This window comes from Thalassophryne amazonica, chromosome 5, assembly GCF_902500255.1.
Source record: "Thalassophryne amazonica chromosome 5, fThaAma1.1, whole genome shotgun sequence".
Classification (NCBI taxonomy): domain Eukaryota; kingdom Metazoa; phylum Chordata; class Actinopteri; order Batrachoidiformes; family Batrachoididae; genus Thalassophryne; species Thalassophryne amazonica.
Genome location: NC_047107.1, coordinates 15,762,080 through 15,777,726, shown reverse-complemented (window position 1 = coordinate 15,777,726; position 15,647 = coordinate 15,762,080). Strand labels below are relative to the sequence as shown.

General features: G+C 43.6%; 1 long non-coding RNA gene across 1 annotated transcript; it reads right to left on the bottom strand.

Annotated features, from left to right (window-relative positions):
- Positions 1-5,498: 5,498 nt before the first annotated feature.
- On the bottom strand, positions 5,499-15,397 carry LOC117509741. Its single transcript, XR_004560490.1, has 3 exons — positions 15,325-15,397; positions 15,052-15,164; positions 5,499-5,510 (listed from the first exon to the last, which is right to left on the bottom strand). It is a non-coding gene; the product is annotated as an uncharacterized LOC117509741 (long non-coding RNA).
- Positions 15,398-15,647: the final 250 nt, after the last annotated feature.

Sequence of the window (15,647 nt, the reverse complement as noted above, 5' to 3'; positions counted from 1 at the left end):
TATAAAGCGCCTTGGGGCAACTGTTTGTTGTGATTTGGCGCTATATAAAAAAAAAATTGATTGATTGATTGAAATAATTACCTTTTTAGACGGCTCAAAATGCTTTCTGCAGCTTGTTAGCCATTCGAGCGCGTGTGCATGCACACATGAACAGTCCAGCTGCAGCTTCCTCTGTGATTCAGGAGGTGATTAGAGCCATTTTCAACAGCCAATTTGCAGAATAAAATGATTAATCTGCCAAGAAATAATTCTTTTATATACGCAGCATCCAACACAGAGCGTGTGGCAGCCAGTAGAACAAAGAACGGAGTCCAGCTGTGAACACAGACCATCTGATTGCATCTGCCACAAATCAGATGTAAAGCAGACGTAATAAAAATGCTTTATTCGTGGCCAATCTGAATGCAGTCGCTACAACTTATTTTAGTCCATGATGTGGACATGATGGACACGCAAAATATCCGTTTTACACACTGTCCCAGTCCGCTGCCAAGCCGCAATTCCCTGTCAGTTGCGAATATCAGCAGATGACGCCGAATATACAGCGCATATTTGAGTATGTATTGAGTATGTATGGAGTATGTAAGGCGGATGTCATCCGCAGCCAAAATTCTGTGCAGCTCAAAAATCCTGGTAAAGGAAAAACGTGCCTCTGCGGATAATTGCAGACGTGTACGAGTGTCGGCCGACTCAAGCATATTTCACGCATGTTGTGGATGTTAAGCAAATATGAGCCAATTTTGTGTGCAATCCATACGCAAATCCTCCAAAACGCCAGTGGGACCGGACCCTTAGATTAATAAAGACAGCAGCTGATTCATGCTCTGTTGGCTTATTAGTGCAGCAGATAACTCAAACAATCCTTCAAATGGTGATACATTTACACCTTAGACATTACACTTTTGAAAAAACTGACTGGCCACTTGAATTTTCAATAGGCAGCGAGGTAGGGGTCAATTGAATTACACAAGGGTCAAAATTAAAAAAATGCTCCAATCAAATTGAAAACTACACCGCATTACTTGTCTGATCATAAATATTCCAAAAAGGTATATGACTAAATGTTATGGAGTTATGGAGTAAAAACAGCAAGAATGGTGACAAAAGTTAATGTCAGTTTGTACAGGGGTCAAAAGTTAAAGTGGCTCCAATTTTGGTAAAAAGTTATGCAAATTATTGGTTGAGCTAATAAGATTAATAAATGGAATAGTTTTGACAGTGTTGAATGCTTGGTCTACAAAAAAGGTCACTGTCCATTGGAGTCTATGACCTGTGACATATGTTACCCTGTAACATGAACTAAGCATGGCACATGATGCAAACTTTTACTTTTTAAAACCTGATTCACTCAAACAGAAATTTTTATTCTTTATATTTTTTTGTATTTCTTGTATTTGAAATGGCATAAACATATTAAAATGTGTGAAACACCAAGTGTTCCAATACTTCTGAGTGTGGTATTATTAATGTTTTGTTTAAGAAAGTTTCATTTTCACTGTTGCTGCACATATCATATATCATACTGATATGACAAAATTGAGATATGATCATTTGGCCATATTTTACAGCCCTACTGACAACTAGCTGAAAACTAGAAAACAAAATTCACCATTAAGTGATCAAAATTGCATGCAGTCACACAGAGCTTTTTGTCTTTTCTACATTCTGCTGCTAGCAGGTACTTCTAATTTGACAATCAGAGACTGTGGTGGAAGACATTCAAAGCAATACATGTTTCACTTATGGAACTGGGAGTATGACACTTTAATCACTCATGGTAACAGCAACATAACACTTAAGTAAACTGACTAAATCAATTTAATGACAAAACAGAATAAATCAATAACACTAACAACACTGTTAAACTAACATGCACCACAGTAACAACATTTAAAACTCCTAAACCCTGAACTCCCATGGTGTATTGCAGTACAATATCCATTGTCTTTTGGTTAGCTAAAATCGCTAATTTCTCCAAAAACATTAGTCCTATCAACTTTTTGTTGTTGCATTTATCCTTGACCCAAAATACATAAGCATAGAAATGGCAAACACACACACACAGTCTACTGTTAAAATTCACACAGTTCCCACTATGGTCAGCCCGTGCTTCATGTGCTTCATCGGGAAAATGTTAATAAAAAGTGATGCACCCATGACTTGTTTACTTTTCAAAATTAGCATCACTGCAACATCTTGTGGCTGGAAAAGTCATTTATAGCAGCTTTAACTTTCATAAGAGAGTAACTACATCCAGCATCTACAACCCCAATTGCAATGAAGTTGGGACGTTGTGTGAAATGTAAAGAAAAACAGAATACAATGATTTGCAAAACCTCTTTGTAGTGGCCGAAGCCAATGAAGGATGACACAGTACTTGTGACAAGTTGAAGATGCTGAAAGGTACATCCAGGTTTTGGATGCTGCCATCCAAGCAACGTCATTTTCAGGGACGTCCCTGCTTATTTCAACAAGACAATGCCAAGCCACATTCTGCACGTTACAACAGCGTGGCTTTGTACAACCCCTGGCAAAAATTATGGAATCACCGGCCTCAGAGGATGTTCATTCAGTTGTTTAATTTTGTAGAAAAAAAGCAGATCACAGACATGACACAAAACTAAAGTCATTTCAAATGGCAACTTTCTGGCTTTAAGAAACACTATAAGAAATCAAGAAAAAAAGATTGTGGCAGTCAGTAACGGTTACTTTTTTAGACCAAGCAGAGGAAAAAAATATGGAATCACTCAATTCTGAGGAATAAATTATGGAATCACCCTGTAAATTTTCATCCCCAAAACTAACACCTGCATCAAATCAGATCTGCTCGTTAGTCTGCATCTAAAAAGGAGTGATCACACCTTGGAGAGCTGTTGCACCAAGTGGACTGACATGAATCATGGCTCCAACACGAGAGATGTCAATTGAAACAAAGGAGAAGATTATCAAACTCTTAAAAGAGGGTAAATCATCACGCAATGTTGCAAAAGATGTTGGTTGTTCAGTCAGCTGTGTCTAAACTCTGGACCAAATACAAACAACATGGGAAGGTTGTTAAAGGCAAACATACTGGTAGACCAAGGAAGACATCAAAGCGTCAAGACAGAAAACTTAAAGCAATATGTCTCAAAAATCGAAAAATGCACAACAAAACAAATGAGGAACGAATGGGAGGAAACTGGAGTCAACGTCTGTCACCGAACTGTAAGAAACCGCCTAAAGGAAATTGGATTTACATACAGAAAAGCTAAACGAAAGCCATCATTAACACCTAAACAGAAAAAAACAAGGTTACAATGGGCTAAGGAAAAGCAATCGTGGACTGTGGATAACTGGAAGAAAGTCATATTCAGTGATGAATCTCGAATCTGCATTGGGCAAGGTGATGATGCTGGAACTTTTGTTTGGTGCCATTCCAATGGGATTTATAAAGATGACTGCCTGAAGAGAACATGTAAATTTCCACAGTCATTGATGATATGGGGCTGCATGTCATGATTAAATCATTTTTCAAGATGATAATGCATCTTGCCATAGAGCAAAAACTGTGAAAACATTCCTTGCAAAAAGACACATAGGGTCAATATCAATGAGCAGATGTGATTTGATGCAGGTGTTAGTTTTGGGGATGAAAATTTACAGGGTGATTCCATAATTTTTTCCTCAGAATTGAGTGATTCCATATTTTTTTCCTCTGCTTGGTCTAAAAAAGTAACAGTTACTGACTGCCACAATCTTTTTTCTTGATTTCTTATAGTGTTTCTTAAAGTCAAAAAGTTGCCATTTAAAATGACTTTAGTTTTGTGTCATGTCTGTGATCTGCTTTTTTTCTACAAAATTAAACAACTGAATGAACATCCTCCGAGGCCGGTGATTCCATAATTTTTGCCAGGGGTTGTAGTAAAAGAGTGCGGGTACTAGACTGGCCTGCCTGCAGTCCAGACCTGTCGCCCATTGAAAATGTGTGGCGCATTATGAAGCGCAGAACGCGACAACAGAGACCCCGGACTGTTGAACAACTGAAGTCGTACATCAAGCAAGAATGAGAAAGAATTCCACCTACAAAGCTTCAACAATTAGTGTCCTCAGTCCCCAAACACTTATTGAGTGTTGTTAGAAGGAAAGGTGATGTAACACAGTGGTAAACATACCACTGTCCCAGCTTTTTTGAAATGTGTTGCAGGCATCCATTTCAAAATGAGCAAATATTTGCACAAAAACAAAGTTTATCAGTTTGAACATTAAATATTTTGTCTTTGTGGTGTATTCAATTGAATATAGGTTGAAGAGGATTTGCAAATCATTGTATTCTGTTTTTATTTACATTTTACATAACGTCCCAACTTCATTGCAATTGGAGTTGTATCATTTTAGTGCAGTACAACAATACAGGCTGTGGTTATCTTGTTACTTTTTTAGTTTTGTGAACTTTGGACCAGTATTAAAATATGTGATTTATGTCACAGAATGCATGTCAGTGTTGGTGATGTGGTTGCTTACAGTAGAATAAGATGCATTTTCAGTCTCACATTACTTGATGCTTCTCTCACAACATCCAAAATCTGTTCAAAGAAACTAATGTCAGTGTGTCATACATCACACTGACAAAGTGAGGAACCTTGGGGTAATTTTTGATCCTTCGTTGTCCTTTGGCCTCCATATTAGAAATATTACTAGGACTACTTTCTTCCACCTGTGAAATATAGCAAAGATTCGTCCCATCCTGTCTATGGCTGATGCTGAGACCCTGATCCATGCATTTATCTCTTCTAGATTGGACTACTACAATGTTCTATTTTCTGGTGTACCGCAGTCTAGCATTAGGGGTCTCCAATTGGTTCAAAGTGCTGCAGCCAGACTTTTGACACGAAGCAGAAAGTTAAACCACATTACACCCATTTTGGCATCTCTTCACTGGCTTCCTGTCCCAGTAAGATCAGATTTTAAGGTTCTGCTACTAACCTATAAAATTATTCATGGACTGGCACCCTCCTACCTAGCTGACCTAATTAAACCTTACGTACCGGCCCGGGCTTTACGTTCTCAGGGTGCAGGACTACTTTGTGTCGTAAGTGTAAGGTGAATAAGAAGTCTGCGGGTCACAGAGCTTTCTGTTATCGTGCCCATGTTCTGTGGAATGGTCTCCCTGTGTCAATAAAACAATCAGATTCTGTGGAGACTTTCAAGTCCAGACTTAAGACACACTTCTTTTCCCTTTCATATGGCTAGCATACTGGTACAGTTTTGTTTTATGCTCTTTACTCTTTTAATTCATTTATTAGTAATTGGAGCGGGCCGCGGCCTCAACTTTACCTAAATTCTGGGTCTTTTAGTGAAGCTTAGGGCTAGCGGCTGACAATCACCTTAGTATTTCCTCTGTTTATCTTGTTGATTAATGCTGGCAAATTATACAGTATTTCTTGTCTTTCTGATGCCTGATTCTGTTTTTTCTCTGTTTAAGGTGCAGCTTGGAGACCAAGATGGGAGTTGTATTTGTGTTGGCGACCCTCCTGTCCTGTGCACCAACAGCAATTCTTGTATATTCGTCCGTGAATTGTTTTGTGAATTGTTTCTGTAATTTGTGTCTGTAGCATGGCCCAAGCAGAGGGTCACCCCTTTGAGTCTGGTCTGCTTGAGGTTTCTTCCTCAGAGGGAGTTTTTCCTTACCACTGTTGCTCTGGGGGTTGGTAAGGTTAGACCTTACCTGTGTGAAGCACCTTGAGGCAACTCTGTTGTGATGGTGGTATTGAATTAAAACCCAATACTTTTCAGGGACTGTGAGGGTCTGGTTGCTTGCCAGTCTAAAGGTAGAAAATCCTCCAGGCTGAAGATTTTCAAGTAGCAGTTCTGCCTCATTTTCGCTGTTGGAGCTGCAGGTTTGAAGTTAAAAGCATAGCGCGCCTGTTGATAATTCATAGTAATTCAATTCAATTCAACTTTATTACAAACTCAAAGCCCAACAAATAACAAAAACAACAACAACAATAATAAACACAAACAAGATTAAGAATGACTTTTTAAAAATAGACAGCTGTACCAGTATTTCCACATCCTGGACTGATATCAAATGGCACTCCAGCGAATGTCAACCAGGGACACAACTTGATTTACAGTGTCTTTCAGTCAACAGATAAAATTGTACATATATTTCCTCAGTGTGCCTTGCAGTGTGTTTACGCTTGCCAAGAGAAACAACTCACTCTCACTGGTCCATCTCGTCTACCTCATAAGCACACGAAAAGCATTGTAGGCTACTTGCAAGCTTCCCTTTTTATAGTTGGACCAAAGATGTGCCGTGTACAGAGGCTCACAGTAAGATTTAAACAGCATTATTTTCATCCTATCTGTACAGGGTCCAAATCTCCGTGACAGGGTATTTGCTTGAGCATATAAAGTTCTACATTGTCTATTTACATCATCGTCAACAGACAAATCCTCTGAGTACTGCCCAAGATATTTTATTTTATCAGTTACATAAGCACAGTATTTGACAAATAAAAGACAGGAAATCTGTATCTCTGTCCTCCTTAGTTCTACAAATCATTACCATACCTTTTAAAGCATTACATTTGATGTCATGTTCCGAACCATAGTGGGAACAGATGTTAAGTAGCTGTTGCAGCCCGGCAGTGCTCGGACTGAAAACCACCAGGTCGTCTGCATACATTAGATGATTTAAAACAGGGGTAGGCAACCTGTTCCAGAAAGAGCCATGAGGGTGCAGGTTTCTTTGCAGCCACTGACTCCACCAGTGATTTCACTGATTAACTGATTCCATCTGCTCAAAGTGATATTAATCAGTAAAATCACCTGGTGGAGTCAGTGGCTGCAAAGAAAACCTGCACCCTCATGGCTCTTTCTGGAACAGGTTGCCTACCCCTGATTTAAAACAAGGTCACCAACTATGCATCCAGTGCTACAAGCTTTGTCTGGTTGAAAGATCATCCAAATACAAATTAAAAAGAATAGGTGATAATATCCTCCCTGCCTGACCCCATTACCCACCCTAAAAGGTGCAGACACGCTGTTTCCCCATTTGACCAGCATCTTTTGATGAGCATACCAATATAATAATATTCTAACAACAAATTTGGGTACACCCCTCTGAATTAATTTCATAAAACATTTTCTGTGATTTACTCGGTCAAAGGATCTAGAGGCATTTAAAAAACACATAAAAACAGATGAATTTTGATTTTTGTATTTCATAACAATTTCTTTGAGAGCATAAATACACATCTGTGCCAAGCTTAACTTTAAAGCCAAACTAGCTATCTGATGTATTTGTATGTTTTGTTGGAATGTTGCTTGGATCACATTTACCCAATCTGAAACACACTCATGTAACAAAGCCACAGACTGTATATACGAGGTCTGTCCGTAAAGTATAGGTCCTTTTTATTTTTTTCAAAAACTATATGGATTTCATTCATATGTTTTTACGTCAGACATGCTTGCACCCTCGTGCGCATGTGTGAGTTTTTTCCACGCCTGTCGGTGACGTCATTCGCCTGTGAGCACTCCTTGTGGGAGGAGTCGTCCAGCCCCTCGTCGGAATTCCTTTGTCTGAGAAGTTGCTGAGAGACTGGCGCTTTGTTTGATCAAAATTTTTTCTAAACCTGTGAGACACATCGAAGTGGACATGGTTCGAAAAATTAAGCTGGTTTTCAGTGAAAATTTTAACAGCTGATGAGAGATTTTGAGGCGATTCTGTCGCTTTAAGGACTTCCCACGGTGCGAGACGTCGCTCAGCGCTCTCAGGCAGCGTCATCAGCCTGTTTCAAGCTTAAAACCTCCACATTTCAGGCTCTATTGATCCAGGACGTCGTGAGAGAACAGAGAAGTTTCAGAAGAAGTCGGTTTCAGCATTTTATCCGGATATTCCACTGTTAAAGGAGATTTTTTTAATGAAAGACATGCGGACGGGTCCGCGCTTCGGGACGCAGCCGACGCGGCGCGGCGGCACAGGAAAAACACCTCCGTGTTGATAACCATTTGTTAAAATCCAGTTGGCTTTTGATGGCTTTCAGTGGAGTGAGTATATGAGAAATTGTTTATCAGCTGGAGATGTTCCAACTTGTCCTTAAGGCTTCCAGCAGAGGTGTTTTTCCTGTGACGGAGCGTTGCGGCGGCTGCGAGCCAACGCTGCAATCCGCCTGCGCGTCTTTCATTAAAAAAATCTCCTTTAACAGTGGAATATCCGGATAAAATGCTGAAACCGACTTCTTCTGAAACTTCTCTGTTCTCTCACGACATCCTGGATCAATAGAGCCTGAAATGTGGAGGTTTTCAGCTTGAACAGGCTGACGACGGCGGCTGAGAGCGCTGAGCGACGTCTCGCACCGTGGGAAGTCCTTAAAGCGACAGAATCACCTCAAAATCTCTCATCAGCCGTTAAAAGTTTCACTGAAACCAGCTTAATTTTTCGAACCATGTCCACTTCGATGTGTCTCACAGGTTTAGAAAAAATTTGATCAAACAAAGTGCCAGTCTCTCAGCAACTTCTCAGACAAAGGAATTCCGACGAGGGGCTGGACGACTCCTCCCACAAGGAGTGCTCACAGGCGAATGACGTCACCGACAGGCGTGGAAAAACTCACGCATGCGCACGAGGGTTCAGCATGTCTGACGTAAAAACATATGAATGAAATCATATAGTTTTTGAAAAAATAAAAAGGACCTATACTTTATGGACAGACCTCGTACATATTGAGCAAACCCTGTGTGACGCCACCTATAGGTTTCCCATGGAGACCTAGAAGACCTGCCCATATATGGGTAAAGAGGTGGGACCTGGTTAGGATGAATGAGGTCTGAACACGCCTCCTTCTTAGGAGGCTAACCCTTGTTTGAGTGTTTGTTAAATCATATTTTCGTGGACTGGGTGGTGGTTATTCATGACAGTTTTCTTTGGTGTGCACATTCAAAATCATGACAGACTTATGTCCTCAGTAATTATGAATTAACTGGAGCTAATGTCATCAAGTTATCGAGCTGATAGCTGCTGAAAGTGCTCATGCTTTTAAAATACAAAAATCACATAAAAATTTCACTTGACAGAAATACTGGTGCACAGACAACCCATTAAGACAAGTAACTGCACCACAAAGCCATATTATTACAGATATTGTAATAAAAAAAATCATCAAAAGACATGTTATAGACAAGTCATCTACAACAGCTAGCAGCCGCGGCTAGTGGCCTCTGTGCTACAGAAGCTCTGGTGCTGCCAACTGTCCCACATTGGGCGGGACATTCCCAGTATTTACCCCCGTGTCCCGCGTCCAAATGCGGGACTCCAATTAGTCCCACATTTGTGTGTGTCCGAGCATGCCCCTGAACCCCCTAGTTACACTTCATGACCTTGGTGCTCGCAACCACGCGTGGGTGTCCCACACTGGTGAATTCAAACGTTGGCAGGTATGGAGCTATAAGCAAACACTAGCTATGACTCAAAGTGACCACCCCCGCTCCTCCCAATTATTCATAACATCACAAAACTCCCCTGTTCACTCAGTATAGTTATTGTGGAGGGGGAAACTAGCTAGAAACTAGTTTTGTTGTTTGTTTGTGTACCAGCCTGTAAACATGTTTATTTCTCCTCTAAAGTGTGACATTTTAGCATGGAGGTGGGGTCCCGTGGAGATGCACCTGCTTTTGGAGTCAGCCTCAAGCAACCATCCAAGGAGCTACAACTTCTTCCTCTTCCAGGTGGCTTCATTTTTGACTACCGGAGGTTGAGGCTTGATCACCCTTGAATAACTTCACTTCTCCGTAATGGATCCAGATCCTGATCCAGATCTGCTCAGTTTCACTTCTTAGTCACCCTGAGAAAAGTAAAGCAATGCCCCAGAATCCTCCCCAGGATCCAGACCATCACATGACCTATGCGCAGTTGCTGTGTGCCACACTGCGTGCACGTATATGGAGAGACGGTGGAGTTTGTAAAGGCGACCACATGCATGAGTGGCTGACAGCTTTTGTGTAAACAGTCTTTGGCCTTTTTGGGGCCTGATGACGAGCTGTATTTACAGTTCTTGAAACTTCCGATTTTATCGAGGCTGTTTGAAAAGGGCTCTTTAGCTCTCAGTGTTTGTTGAGATGAAACATGGCACGGGCCTTTTTTAGGCCTTTCTCAAGCTGTCACTGGCTGTTGTCTCCATTTGTCACTCGTGGCATCTTTATACACTATCCGAGCCCCACATGTCAAATGGTGCTTGAAAAGTTACTTCCTTTGTTAGGTCATCATAAATTTTGTGCCTTTTAGAGGAAACACATCCACTACAGAGGACAGAGTGTCTCCCCCTCGTCCTTTTCAGGGATTTAATTTATGCCTGTTCCCATGGTAACTATCTCCTTGGTCTTTACTGAAGCAGTCATGTGACACAGGTCCATTAGTAACTGTATCTTCTGCCTGTTAAGGAAGCACATGTGTATCAGTGCATACAGAGCAGTCTAAACAGCCATCTGTCACTCTGCCACCTCCAAGTGATTCCGCAGCGTTTCTCTGCAGGCTGCTTCTCTTCTGAGCAATGATGAGTCTGTTTACTGTCAAAACTGCATCTGGTCCAAAGACAAAGATGTGCACACTGTTGCAACATACAGGCTGCATGTTTTAGACCATCATCTATCCTCATCCAGCTGCTTAGAGCTCCACAGATCAAACCATCTGCCTCATTCTTTCAAACCAAGTCCTCAGTCAGTGTTGCCAGGTTGGCATGTTGTAAGCCACTTTGCACTTCTTTCTTTGTATTAAAAAAAAGACGTCATTATTGGGAGTTGGAGTTTGCTGCTTCCTCTGTCTATATTATAACAGCCAAGTGGCCTCTGTGTGCACGATCAAGGAGAAACTGTGGAGAGCTGACATTTGGTGTTTGGTATGCTTATGTATTTTGGGTCAGTGATGAATGCTGGATGAAGACGGCGAAAACAGAAAGTTGATAGGACAAATATTTTCAATTTTGATGTTTTTGATAAAAATATCATTGACTGTATTGTCAAACCTCTAACTTATATTTGTAACGTGTCATTAATGACCGGAAAATTTCCTCCTAGCACATAAGGACATGGACGTATTTAAAAAAAAAAATTAAACCACACATCATATAAAAACACTGCATTTTATTGAATCCCTCTTATCAAGCGGACAATACAAGTATAAACCGTCTGTTCCTCTGTAGATGGCCCATGGTCACAGACGGGCAGTCATGAAATGACATGAATAAGAAGCAAGGTGCTCTTATCATGTCCACACCTGCTGGCGGCGTGTCCAGCCTGCCCTGCGCACGTGTCCTACCCATCCACAACACCCAACACGTCTTGTGGACGGCGTGCCACAGGACAGACACCACGTCATGTGGAACAGAGCTCATGTGAGTGGCGTGACAATCAGATCGCCCGCTGAGTGTTATGATCTGACAGCCCATTTCACCTGGGGTAGCCTGTCAATGTGCGCGCCGTGCGCTCGCTTGCTGCAGCCCATTGCAACAGTGATATATGTTTTTGTGTATGTCCACGTGAGGACAGCAAGCAGACACAAGCGTCATGGTGGACTGTTGTTAGTTCATGTCCGTCCAAACAAAGTACGTGTTCTCCAGCCATGATGTCCAGAACCACAGATCTCCACAGCCTCTCCTGTGAGTGGACACACCCCCTGTCAGTTCAGTGCACACACCAACATGTCACTGTGTCTGTCTGCAAATCCACACTCGTGATCACCCAGTGATCATCTGCTGACTGTTTTTGTGCTAATAGTGCAAATGGCCACACATTTTCTAAGTGCCAATCGAGCGGTGTTAGATGTTCGTGTGTCAGCTGGAATTTGGCCAACACCTGCTGCGAGAGGGTTCAGCCGCTGGTGTGCGCAAATAGTTGTAGCAACAGGTGTACGAGGTGTTAGAGGCAGCTACGATTTTACATGTATTGCATACAATTCCTCCTTCATGCGCACTTTATGTGCAATTCGACCACATTCGTTCTATGTGTGAAGGGGCCCTTAACCATCCTAAACAACATACTAAAAGTCCATATGTATATTCCTTGAGCTTTTCCTGGAATGACGTTATGATACCATGAGTGTCATGGATGTCAAAAATAGTGTTTCACACATGTTCATTTGCAGTGATATATGTATCTCCATTTTTTTGATAGACAAGACTGCACACATGAACGAGCGAAGCTCTTCAACATCCCACCATGTCATTTAGGTCCTTCAGAGTTTTTTGAGTAAATGCATTTGAGGAGCATTAGCATGGCTAAAAAACCTTCAGCTTCTGGGGTGCTTTGCTCGCCAGACACCTCTAATTACAGCCTTCTTAACCCCCTGCCACTTTAACCATTTTTTTGTTGTTGTTGATTTCATCTCACATGCCTGGAAAGTCCTCACCATCTCATTTAGGCCCTTCAGACTTTATTTTCAGGAAATGCTTCTGGGGAGCATTATCATGGCTAAAAACCTTTAGCTTCTGAAGGATGCCCCCCACATCCCCAAACTATGGCCCTCCTCCGTGGTTCAGACGATGTGTTCAGATTCAAATCTCAAACATTTTGTCTTCTTCAGCTGATCAGCCTATAATATCCTACTCAAAGCCAAAAGACAACTTCTATCAGGAAGGGTCGACCCCCATAACAACATGAAGACATATAAGAATGTAAGACAAGTGGCGACAGCAACAACAGTGAAGTGATGAAAAGTGACACCAAGGAGACGGGACCCCAATCATACACCATACCAGGACAAACAACCACACACAAAGAAGCAGTGTCTAGTTAGTGAGCATCATACCCTAATCTAGGACACCAGAGTCTTGATCCGCTTGAGAGCACCCAAAACCGAATTGTGGTGACGGCCACAAACACCTAACCATCCACACACAGAGACCCAGATCACAGCTAAATAGCCAATCACTACTGTGGCTGGTGTGTTGGACCAAAACAAAAGTATAGAACCTTACTGTATGACGTGGACCACTCTGGCATATCAGGAGCCATATGGTCGACTGCATGCAACAGATGGAAATGGGTCTAGGATGCAGGGTCACAGGGGAAACAAGGTGAAAAAGGACAGTAGAAGGGTATAGGGGCCAGGAAGGGCACCCACCACAGCCACCGGGGCAGCACGATGAACCACCAGGGGAACGGCCCAGACGGCACCAGAACGCACCCCCAAACCGCTCCCCCACACCACTCCCCCCCTTACAGAGACACAGGAAGCAACCCCACACACCAGGGGAAGCACACAGGGTGCCAGCGTAGGGTGCCGGCGTAGGGTGCCAGCGTAGGCCACCAGCGAGCGGCGGTGGGGACGAGGGGCCAAGGAGCCAGCACGACCAAACCCAAAGGCCGGGCAGAGACCACCGAGCCCAATGAGGGGGAGCTCCGGCCCCAAGATAAGGGGCGAGCCCAAACCCTGAGCCAGGAAGCACATGAGACTTCCCCAACACCCGAGACTCTTCCATCACAGCCAGGAGGACCCCCCCAAGGCTCCCCCAAGCACCTTATTCAACCACCCAGACCCCACCCCAAACATCAAAGCCCAAGACCAGGAGACCACCCAAGTGAGAGCGGGACAGCACCCCACCCCCATGGAGATCATGGCCCCCCATCTCCCCAGCAGCCATCCACCACCCAGTATCAACACATGTGCCCCACCACAACACCCACTGACCCAACGGGCCACAGCACCCTGGGCCCCACAAGCCCCAGAGTAGGGCCACGAGACCATGGCAGAACCGGACAGATGGACCACCCCTATCCCACAAACCCGGAGGGAGAGGCAGGGGCACGGAGGGCCAGATTTTCGCCAAGCTCCAGGGAGAGGCACCACCCCCCACCCAGGCACGAGACCCCAGCCCTCCCACGGCAGAGCGGACAAAACCCACACACGAGAAAGAACGATGGCTGCCCAATTACCCCCCACCACCACTTCCACACCCCAACAGGACCAACAGCCCCACATTGCGGCTACGGAGTTCCCCCAGGCAGGCCAACACACCCACCCAGCACCCCCCATGCACGGAAGCACACCCATGCTCTGCAAGGGAGGAGCCAGAAGGGAACATGGGCCAGCACCCAAACCATCCCCCTGGAAGCCCGCAGAGCGACCAGGCAACACCGGAAAGCAACACCCCCTAGACCCCCAAGGCCCCACCCCCGACCCCAGATCCCCAAGCAAACCCGGGACCCCCCTACTCAGACAGCCAAACCAGTCCATCATGCATCAGGCCACAAAGCCCCACCATACCTGAGGGGCCACCCACTTTATAAGATACAAGCTCTCACCTCCACTAATGCAAACATTTTCAAGAAAGAACACATATCGTCATTCTCTGACAACAAGAGTACCACAGTTAGCTGGAACCTGGATCTGCAGCACAAGAGAGAAGAGTTAGTAGGTCAACAATAAAGGAAACAAGTTATAATCTAATATTAATATGGTACATTAACAGGTGCAAGAGTGGCATTTCCTAACAAGCAACAGACCTCCAAATTCCAGTTCAAATTTAATGAGTTGATAAATAAGGACCATGTTTCATTAAATTGTGGTAATTAGTTTCTTAATGAAGGATATTTTATCATTGATACATATTCGAAACGGAGGTTTGACCAGTGGTTAATATTGACTGATTGTTTATTTTTCCAATTCAGCAAAATAATTTTTTTGGCAATAGTCAGTGCTACAACTATAGTTTTAGATTGTTTAGTTGGCAGTTCAATGACTGTTGTGTCTCCAAGTAAACATAAATTAAGAGATAAGGGGATTCTGTATCCCGAGATGGAGGACATCTCGGGATACAGAATCCCCTGCAGCACCCTACTCCGGCACCCTGTGTGCTTCCCCTGGTGTGTGGGGTTGCTTCCTTGCTTTCTTTGTGATGAAGAACTGTTAGCAGGGGAGGCCATCACTATGACCACAGGACTGGATACATTTGAAAAAGCAGCATGCAACGAGGGGGCAGAAGTGGTCAACTGTCATCTAATATATAAAGCTGACAGTGTGTACGTGTATGTTCACTGTGCACAGCCAAAGTAATTATGCAGTCAACACCAAACTTACTATGGTGACTGGGGGCACCAAGGGGGATGTCACTGGGGCCCTTCGCTTGAAAGCGTACATGCGTGAACACACACGCACGCATGGTCAGCCTTATATATGAGATCATGACCTGTTTCGCTATGCACAGCCACAGTAATTAAGCTATCCACACCAAAATTGCTAAGGTGACTTGGAGGACCAAGGGGGAGGTCACTGAAGCCCTTAGGTTGAAAGCAAACGTGCATGAACACACACACGCGTGCATTCAGCCTTTTAAATTCGATCACGACCCGCTCATGGGAGCCCTTATTTTCACAGTTCACATGGTACTCAGGTCAGGTAGCAAGCATCACACTTTACTTAGTCCGTAGTAGCGCCTGGTGAGGGTGGACTTTAATTACAATCCGAATGGTGCCAGCATGCACCGCGTGTGAGTTAAAGTGTGGGAGTCCCAAATGGGATTCTGATCCCATTCAGGACTTCCACGCCTCCCACTCGGATGCTGCTGCTCTGTCGGGGGCCGGTCTTTGAGAAGAGGGGGTGATGTCATGTGGGACTATGTTCGTGCTTGGGTTTTGTATTTTCTTTGTATTCATGTTTGGGGTTTTTTAAT